Below are 9,447 nucleotides of genomic sequence, written 5' to 3'. Positions count from 1 at the left end.
ATGAAGATTTTATTTTGTGAAAATGTCAATTCTACCTAAAGCAATATGAAAATATAATGCAATCCAGATCTAGATCTCAATATCGTTATTTGAAGACATGAAATAACTAATCACCAACTTTATAGGGAGAGAAAAGAGAACCAGGATAAGCAAAGCACTACTGGAAAAGAAGAAAAAGAGAGGTGGCTTCACACTTCCTGATCTCAACATTTATTACACAACCATAGTATTCAAAATGCCTGGTACTGATACAAGGGCAGACACATAGACCAAGGGAACAAAGTTGAGTATCCAGAAGCAAATGCACACACTTATGACCAGCTAACCATTGACAATAGGATGGAACTCATTAAATGGAGATATGATTGTTTCTTTAAAAACCTTGCTGGCAAAACTGGATATTCACTTGCAGAAATATGAGACAACAACCATATCTCATACTATATACAAAAACAAACTCAAAATGAATCAAAGACTTACATGTAAAACCTAGAACTATAAAGGTGTTGTTGTTAGGTGCCTGTTCCTTCCTGCTTCAACCTCACAATCGTTGTTATGTTTGAGCCCATTGTTGCTACCCCTGTGTCAATCTGTCTCATTGAGAGTATTCCCATTTTTCATTCTCCCTCCAGTTTACTAAGCATGATGTTTAACTTCAGAGACTGAGCTCTCTTGATAACCTGTCCAAAATTGAGAGACATGGAATGGCCCCCATATCTTCTAGGGAGCATTTTGTCTGAAGTTCTTCTAAGAAAGATTTATTTGTTTCCAAGGCAGTCCACGGTGCTTTCAATATTCTTCACCAGCACCATAGTTTAAATGCATTGATTTTTTCTATGGTTTTCTTTATTCATTGTGCAACATTCACATGTATAGGAGGTGAATGAAAATACCATAGGAGGTGAATGAAAATATGCCTTGGATCAGGTGCACTTTATTCTTCATAGTGACATATTTGTTCTTTAACACTGTAAAGAAGTGTTTTGCAGCAGATTTACCTAATTCCTTTGAATTTTTTACTTCTGTTTCCCTGAGCTTTGATTGTGGATCAAATCAAAATGATTGACAATTTGAAACTTTTCTCTGTTTATCATGATGTTATTAATTGGACCTGTTGTGAGGAGTTTTGTTTTCTTTACACTGAGGTGCAATCCATACTGAAGACTGTAGTCTTTGAACTTCTTCAGTAAGTGTCCTAGGTCCTCTTGGCTTTCAGTAAACAAGGTTATAATATTGGCATACTGAAGGTTGTTAATGACTCTTCCTCCAATCCTGATGCCATATTCTTCTTTATAAAATCCGTTTCTAAGATTATTTGTCTATCAAACAGAATGAATAAGTGTGGTGAAAGGATATAGCCCTGACACACATTTCCAGATTTTAAACCATTCTATATCCCAGTGTGTTACATTCTAATAACTGCCAGTTAATTTATGTACAGGTTCCTCATGAGCACAATTAACTGTTCTGGATTATGCATTCTTCACAATGTTATCCATATTTTGTTGTTGTGATCAATATATTCAAGTGCCTTTGCGTAGTCAATAAAGCACAAGCAAACATCTTTCTGGTATTCTCATTTTCACACAAGATCCATCAGATGTCAGCAATGATATTCCTAGTTCTAAGACCTCTTCTGAATACAGCTTGAATACCTCTGAATACTTCTTCTGACAGGCAGCTCCCTGTCAATGTACGGTTGCATCCATTTTTTAATCACCTGAGCAAAATTTTACTTGAATGTGATATTAATAATGTTGTTTGATGATCCTCACATTCTGATGGGTCACATCTCTTTGGAAAGGGCACAAATATGGACCTTCTCCAATTAGTTGATCAGGTAGTAGTCTTCCAAATTTTTTTGGCATAGATGAGTGAATGCCTGCAATATTTCAGTATTCTGTCAATTCCTGGAACCTTGTTTTTTGTTTGTTTGTTTGTTTGTTTTTTTCAATACTTTTATTCCACCTTGGAATTCTTTCTTCAGTACAATTGTTCATTAATTATATGCTATGTCTTGAAACAGCTGAACATCAACATTTCTTGTACAGTGAATCTGTGTTTTGTTTCTTCCATCATTCAATATTTTGCCCATAGAATCCTTCAGTATTGAAACTCATGTTTGATTTTTTTCTTTAATTCTTTCAGCCTGAGAAATGCTGAGAATTTTCTTCTCTTTTGGTTTTCTGATTTTGTATCTTTGCACATTTAATTTTAAAATACTTGACTTTGTCTGAGCTGCCTTTTGAAATTTTCTGTTCAGCTCTTTGATTTCCTTATTTCTTCCATTCACTTTAGAATATTTATGTTGGAAAGCAAGTTTTAGGGTTTCTTTTGACATCCGCTTTGGTCTTTTCTTTCTTTTTAAATGACCTTTTCTTTCTTCATGGATGATGTTCTTAATAAGATCCCTCAGCTCTTCTGGTGTTTGGTTATTAGTGTCTAATGCATAAAATCTTTTCTTGATATCATCTCTAGATTCAGGTGGGATATAGTCATATTTTGATTTTTGTGGTCTTGTTTTAATTTTCTTCAGCTTCAGGCTGAACTTGTATATCAACAATTGGGGGTCTGTTCTACAGTCTGCACCTGATCTTATTTTGGCTGATGACATCAAGCTTTTCCACGGTCTCTTCTCACAGATTCTATGTGTTCCATCTGGTGAGGTCCATGTGTATAGTCATGTCTTATGCTGTCTAGAGAAGGTATTTGAAATAAACAAATCATTTGTCTTGCAGAAATCTATCATTCATTCTCCAGCATCATTTCTATCACCAAGTCCAAATTTTCCAACTACTGGAACCTCATCAACACTCGCGGAAGCAGCAGTCAAGAGATCAGATGACATATTGCACTGGGCAAATCTGCTGCACAGGAACTTTTTAAAGTATTGAAGAGCAGAGATGTCAGCTTGAGGACTAAGGTGCACCTGACCCAGGCCATTGTGTTTTCAATAGCCTCATATGGATGTGAAAGCTGGACAGTGAATAAGGAAGATCGTAGAAGAATTGATGCCTTTGAGTTGTGGTATAGGAGGAGAATACTGAAAGTGCCATGGACTTCCAAAAGAACCAATAGATCTGTTTTGGAGGAAGTGCAGTCAGAGTGCTCCTTGGAGGCCAGGATGGCTAAGCTTTGTCTCTCCTACTTTGGACATGTTGTCCGGAGGAAACAATTGTTGGAGAAGGATGTCATGCTGGGTAAGGTGGAGGGTCAGAGAAAAAGAGGAAGACCCCCAACGAGATGGATCAGCCAGGTGGCATCATTTATGGACTCAAGTGTGGCAGCGGTAGTGAGGTTGGCCCAGGATTAGGCATTGTTTCGTTCTGCTGTGCATGGGGTCGCTATGAGTCGGTTCCGACTCGATGGCACCTGACAACAACAACTTCTCACAGATATAGTCAGTTTGATTCCTGTTTATTCCATTTGATGAGGCCCATTGTACAGTCATCTTTTATATTGTTTTAAAAGGTAACTTTTTAAAAAGTTTACTTTAATTAAAAAGTTTAATTTAAAAAGATAATTGCAATGAATAAATCATTGATCTTGAAAAATTCTATCACCTGGTCTCCAGCATCATTTCTATCACCAAAGCCATATATTCAAACTACTTACCCTTCCTATTTGTTTCCAACTTTCACATTTTAATCATCATGATTATCAATGCATCTTGATTGCATGTTTGATCAATTTTAGGCTGAAAATTTGATAGAATTCTTCAATTTTATCATAATTTGCTTTAGTTTGCTTCAGTTTTTGGTGTGCAAATGTGAATAATTTTGATAAAAACTGGTCTTACTTGTAGGCATATGTATAGTATCCTATCACAGACAGCATTGTATTTCAAGATAGGTTTTGAAATGTTCCTTTTAGCAATAAATAGCAATGCCATTCCTCTTCAACGTGTCATTCCTGTCATAGTAAGGCATATGATTTGTCTGATTCAAAATGATCAATTTCAGTCCATTTCAGCTCAATTATGCCTAAGATAGGTATGCTGGTAGCCTAGTGAGTTATGAGTTGGGCAGCTAACTGCAAAGGCAGTAGTTCAGATCTACCAGCTGCTGCGTAGGAGAAAGATGAAGCTTTCTGCTCCTGTAAAGATTTACAGCCTCTGAAACCCTAGACAAGGTCACAGCCACTCTGCTTAGAATACTTATCTTTAAGTGTTCCATTGCATTTTTGATGACTTAAAATTTTCTTAGATTCATACTTTGTACATTCAGTGTTCAGTTTATTAATGGATATTGCAGTTGTTGCTTATCATTTTATGCATTGTACATCATCAGAAAATGAAGGCATTGATAGCTTTGCTCAATTCACTTCATTAATATCAACTCTGCTTTCAGGAGGTAGCACTTCCCTTTTTCTATTTTGAGTGTCTTTCAACATAAAGGGCTCATTTCCCAGCATTTTATCTGATAATTTTCAACTGTATTCTTAAGGTTTTCAGTGGCTAACTATGCAGAAGTTGTCTGTATATCCATTTTCTAGTCTGTTTAGTCTTGAAGCTCTGTTGAAGCCTGTTTATCGTGGGTGACCTTGCTGGTATTTAGAATATCAGTGGCATAGATCCCATCACTACAGAAGCACACAAGTCACCACAGTATACCAAACCAAAACATTTGTGGTCCATAAAGACTATCTATAACTATAAGGATAATCAATAAATAAATAGGGACAAACTTAAGAGCCCTACTGGTGTGGTGCTGTAGGATAAGCACTGAACTGCTAACCAAAATATTTGTGGTTTAGACACTCCAGTAATTCCTTGGAAGACCTATACAGGGGTCGTTATGAGTTGGAACTGACTTGACAGCACATATACAGACATAGATAGACAAGACAGAAACATAGCATAATACACATCAAACATAACTGAAAGTGCACTATTAGCAAAAGACAATCTGGATGGCTGAAGCCTGCAGAAATAATGACATTTATATGACTTAAAATATTTCATCAAAGGAGAATTTGTGGTCTGGTAAAAAGTTTTGGCAATGATATATAAGACAAGACACTAATTTCTAAAATTTTTAGCAAACTTCAACACCTCTACAAAGAAAGATCAAATAATCCAATTAAATATTCTGAAAAGGACATTAACAGACATGTCATCAAAGAAGACATTTAGGCAGCCAAAAATTTATGAAGAAATACTTGTAATAATTAGCCATTGTTGTGGTTAATTGCCATCAAGTTGGTTCCAACTCATAGCGATCCTGTATAGGGATTCTGAGGAGTAGTGGATAAGTTTGCATTACCAACCTTGTTGTTCAAATCAGTTCACTAACCTGTAGCACCACTCTAGGATGCAAATGTAAACAACAGTGAGATAATTTCTCAATACAGAATTAATATTGTTGTTGTTGTGTGTCATCAAGTTGGTTCTGACTCACTGTGATCCTCTACAGGGCTTCTGAAAACCATTTTTATCAGTCCAGGCCTTATCCTACATTGCCATATACTGATGAGTGAATTATGAGATTGGAACCCTATTATACTGCTGGTGAGACTGAAAATCACTGAGGAAAATAATATGGTCCTCCTTTGAACAGAAATACCATATGGTTCAGCAAGAAAATATGGTATATATCCTAGAGAAGAAAGAGTCATGGCATGAATAGATAACATGCACACCCATGTTCATTGCATTTACCTGTGCTTTATTCACTAACCAAAGGCTTTATATTGTGTGGATCATGTCAAGCTATGGACAGCATTGAGGAAAGTTAGTATTCTGTAACATTTAATTGTGATCACGAGGCACCTGTACGAAGACCAAGAGGCAGTTGTTTAAACAGAACAAGAGAACACTGAATGGTTTTAAATTAGGAAAGATGTGAGCCAGGGTTGTATTCTTTTACCATACTTATTTAATTTGTATGCTAGACAAACAATTCAAGAAGCTGTATTAAATGAAGAAGAACATGACATTAGAGTTGGAGGAAGACTAATTATGAGTCAGGCTGCTAACCACAAAGTCAGCAGTTTGAAACTACCAGCTGTTCTGTAGGAGAAAGATGAGGCTTTTCTGCTCCCATAAAGATTTACAGCCTTCGAAACCCTTATACAGGGTCACTATGAGTCAGAACCAACTCCACAGCACACTACCACCACCACCATATGATGAAAGTAAAGAAGACTTAACATTCTTACTGATGAATATCGAAGACTTCAGTATGAGTTGCACCTCAATGTAAGAAGCAAAAATAAACTCACCACTGGACTAATAATTTGTTTTTGTTGTTCTGTGCCATGGAGTCAGTTCCGACTCATAGCAACTCTGTACAGGTATTCTGAGGCTGTAAATCTTTACGGGAGCAGAAAGTCTCATCTTTCTCCACAGCTGGACTAATAAATAGTATCATAAAAAATGGAGAAAAGATTGAAGTTGTCAAAGACTTCATTTTGCTCTGATCAATCATCAACACTCATGGAAGCTGCAGTAAAGAAATCAAATGATGTGTTGCATTAGGCAAATCTGCTGCACAAGACCTGTTTAACATGTCCAACAATAAGGATGTCAGTTTGAAGACCCAGATATGTTGCAGACCGTGTAAGACTAGTCAGAGGTTCGAGGCCCTCTAGGGCCGAGTGTAACAAATGAGGCCACTGGCAGTTAATGGCAAATTGCTTTCATATTAATATTCAGGTATATATATTAAATTAATACACTGGAGCCTTTGAAAATCCACAGGTAAATGTGATATTTTCCTAAAGCCGAGACTAAAGGTTGCAAGGTTAAACCTTTCTCCAAAAGGATTAACTAAAAATATCTTAGCTACTTCTCGGTTCTTTGTTCTATAGACAAAGAACCCATCCTCCCTAATCCCTTTTCCAGGTGCAGCCCATTCACCTGGGCGTCTCCTGTCTCCTGCAGAACTCTCACCTTCCCCCAACTGACCTCAGGGGCTATAGATATGTTAATTGGGCCTGAGAATCCAAGTTGCTGGCCTGGGATTCAAACCAGTGAAGAACAATGTAAAGTTACCTGAAAGTCTGGAAAATTACTGACATTAGCTGTATCCTGTTTTAGTGCCTCCCAGCTTGGTGTGAAACTCTTCCCCTAAATAAAACAGAGGCCCGGGCCTCCCCAGGAGGGCATTACTGGTTGGAAGACATGGAGTAAAGATTGCGGTGCATTATGGGTTGGAAGGCATGCATTAAATATTGCAGGGCAGTGAGTCGCTGCCTGCAGAGACCATGATGCCTGTAGTCCCAAGGCTGCCCACCAGTGATGTATCCACCCTGGCTTTGGGGTGCCTCATTGTCTCCCTTCTTCTGTTTGTCTGTGTATTCTTTCGCTATCCCTATCGCTGCTGGATCTCCCCTCCTCGTGAACCAAACACGCATGACAACTATGTCGAGGGAAAACCCCAACACAGATATGCCTGACCCAAGTCATGGTATTTTCAGTAACCTCATATACATATGAAAGTTGGACAATGAATAAAGAAGACCATAGATGAATTGATGTATTTGAGTTCTGGTATTGAAGGAGAATATTAAAAGTTCCATGGACCACCAAAGAACAAATAAATCTGTGTCAGAAAAAGAACAGCCTGAATGATTCTTAGAAGCCAGGATGGCCAGACTCTCATACTTTGGACATATTATTCAAAGGGACCAGTCCCTGGAGAATGAATCATACTTGGTAAAGTGGAGGGTCAACAAAAAAGAGGAAGACTCCCAATGAAATGGATTGGCACAGTGTCAGCAATATGGATACCTGTAACTAAATAATTTCACTCCTAATTATATATCCAAGAAAAATATCCATGTATTTTAATCAAAATATATTTTAGTAGCCCACATTGTTATCTACTAAAGTTGCATTAAGAGTATAATAGGTATCTATATTAGACAATGGATTCTTGATGATATGTCATACTGCCACGAGAAACAAAGAAATAATCTGCATTCCAAAGTATTGTTGACTCTCAAAAACATAACATTGAGCATATGCTGCATTACAGTACGCTTGAAGGATTTTATTTATAAAAGGTGGGAAAAAAGTAGGTGAAGCTAATGTAAGCTATTTGAGATAAGGATAATGGTCATCTTTCAGTGTGTTAATGACTAAAAAGAAACAGAATGAGGTTCTTGACATGATGAGACCATTTCACTTCTCCATTTTGGTGCTGGCCACATAAATTTGATCCAAATTTGAAAACTCATCAAGGTGTACCTCTTTCTAGTTTTTTTTTTTTTTTTTAAATCTGTTTTCAAAAATCACAAATTAACTTTTATTTATAATGAGTGCTATTCTCTCCAGCTTTAAATCATCATTTCCTTCTTATAAAACAAAGAATCAATTTAAAAAATACCACCAAAATGGAATAAAGACAAAACAATCTATTATTACATGTAAGTTTCTTAGGTGTGTCAGAAATGGTATTCCAAGTAGTCTCACAACATGTTCTATTTCCAGTGGAAATGCTCATTAAGACTGTTAAGAATATTAGTCCTTCATATTGACATTTTCCTCTTAAGGTGTTCACTAGATAACAGCTCTCTTGATTACCTCTCTTGATAACAGCTCTCTTGATTCAGTCCCAGTGTTCTGAAGGACAGGCTGAACCACAAACCCACCTAACTGTATGTAACCCACACACAAGTAGGTATTATCACAGGCTGGCTTGTACACATACATATATATATGCAGACAGATTCATCTTAAGGGATTGGTTCACACAACTGTGTAGGCTGTCAAGACCCAAATCCTTGAGTCAGGCCTCAGACTGGAGGTTTCTCCTGACTTACATGGCTTCCAGGGCTGAAAACCCCAAATCAACAAGTCAGACAACAGACTGCTGGCTCACAGGGATTTGGAAGCTGAATAATCCAAAAATCTACAGGTCAGATGGCAGGCTGGTGATTCGTATCCAAAGAACTAGAGGTGAGAGGACAGCAAGTTGGATGTAAGATCAAGAGAGAATGAGCGGTTCCAGCATGTTCATCTAGACTGGATATAGGCCAAAGCCCCAAGGAAATTCCCTGCTCACATCTGATCACAAAATGGAAGATGGTTACATAAGATCAGCCAAACCACTGAGAACCATGGCTTAGCCAAGGTCACACACAACTGTAACCATCCAGGCAGCATGCTTTCAGATCCTTTGGTCTTTATAACACTCCCTTTGTAAAGTTCATTAATTCGACAGTTCTCATAAGATTCTAGTTTGAAAAACACACTCCCTATACAGGTTGTATCAACGTCCTTGACTTTCTCTCACCCACCTTGTAGTGATGGTACTCTTATTTTTTCCATATTTTTGCTGTAAACATTGAGAAACATACCAAGGCCAACTAACAAACCAGACCATACATATTGAAATGAGAATGGTTTAGCAAAGAATATAAATGAAAGCACAATGATCATTGCTTTTCTTCCTGTTGTCACTGTTACAGCAAGAAGTGCCCCAAAAATTTTAATCAAAGCCA

This window comes from Chrysochloris asiatica, unplaced genomic scaffold (assembly GCF_000296735.1).
Source record: "Chrysochloris asiatica unplaced genomic scaffold, ChrAsi1.0 scaffold00381, whole genome shotgun sequence".
NCBI classification, from domain to species: Eukaryota; Metazoa; Chordata; class Mammalia; order Afrosoricida; family Chrysochloridae; genus Chrysochloris; species Chrysochloris asiatica.
This window is presented reverse-complemented; position numbering follows the sequence as displayed.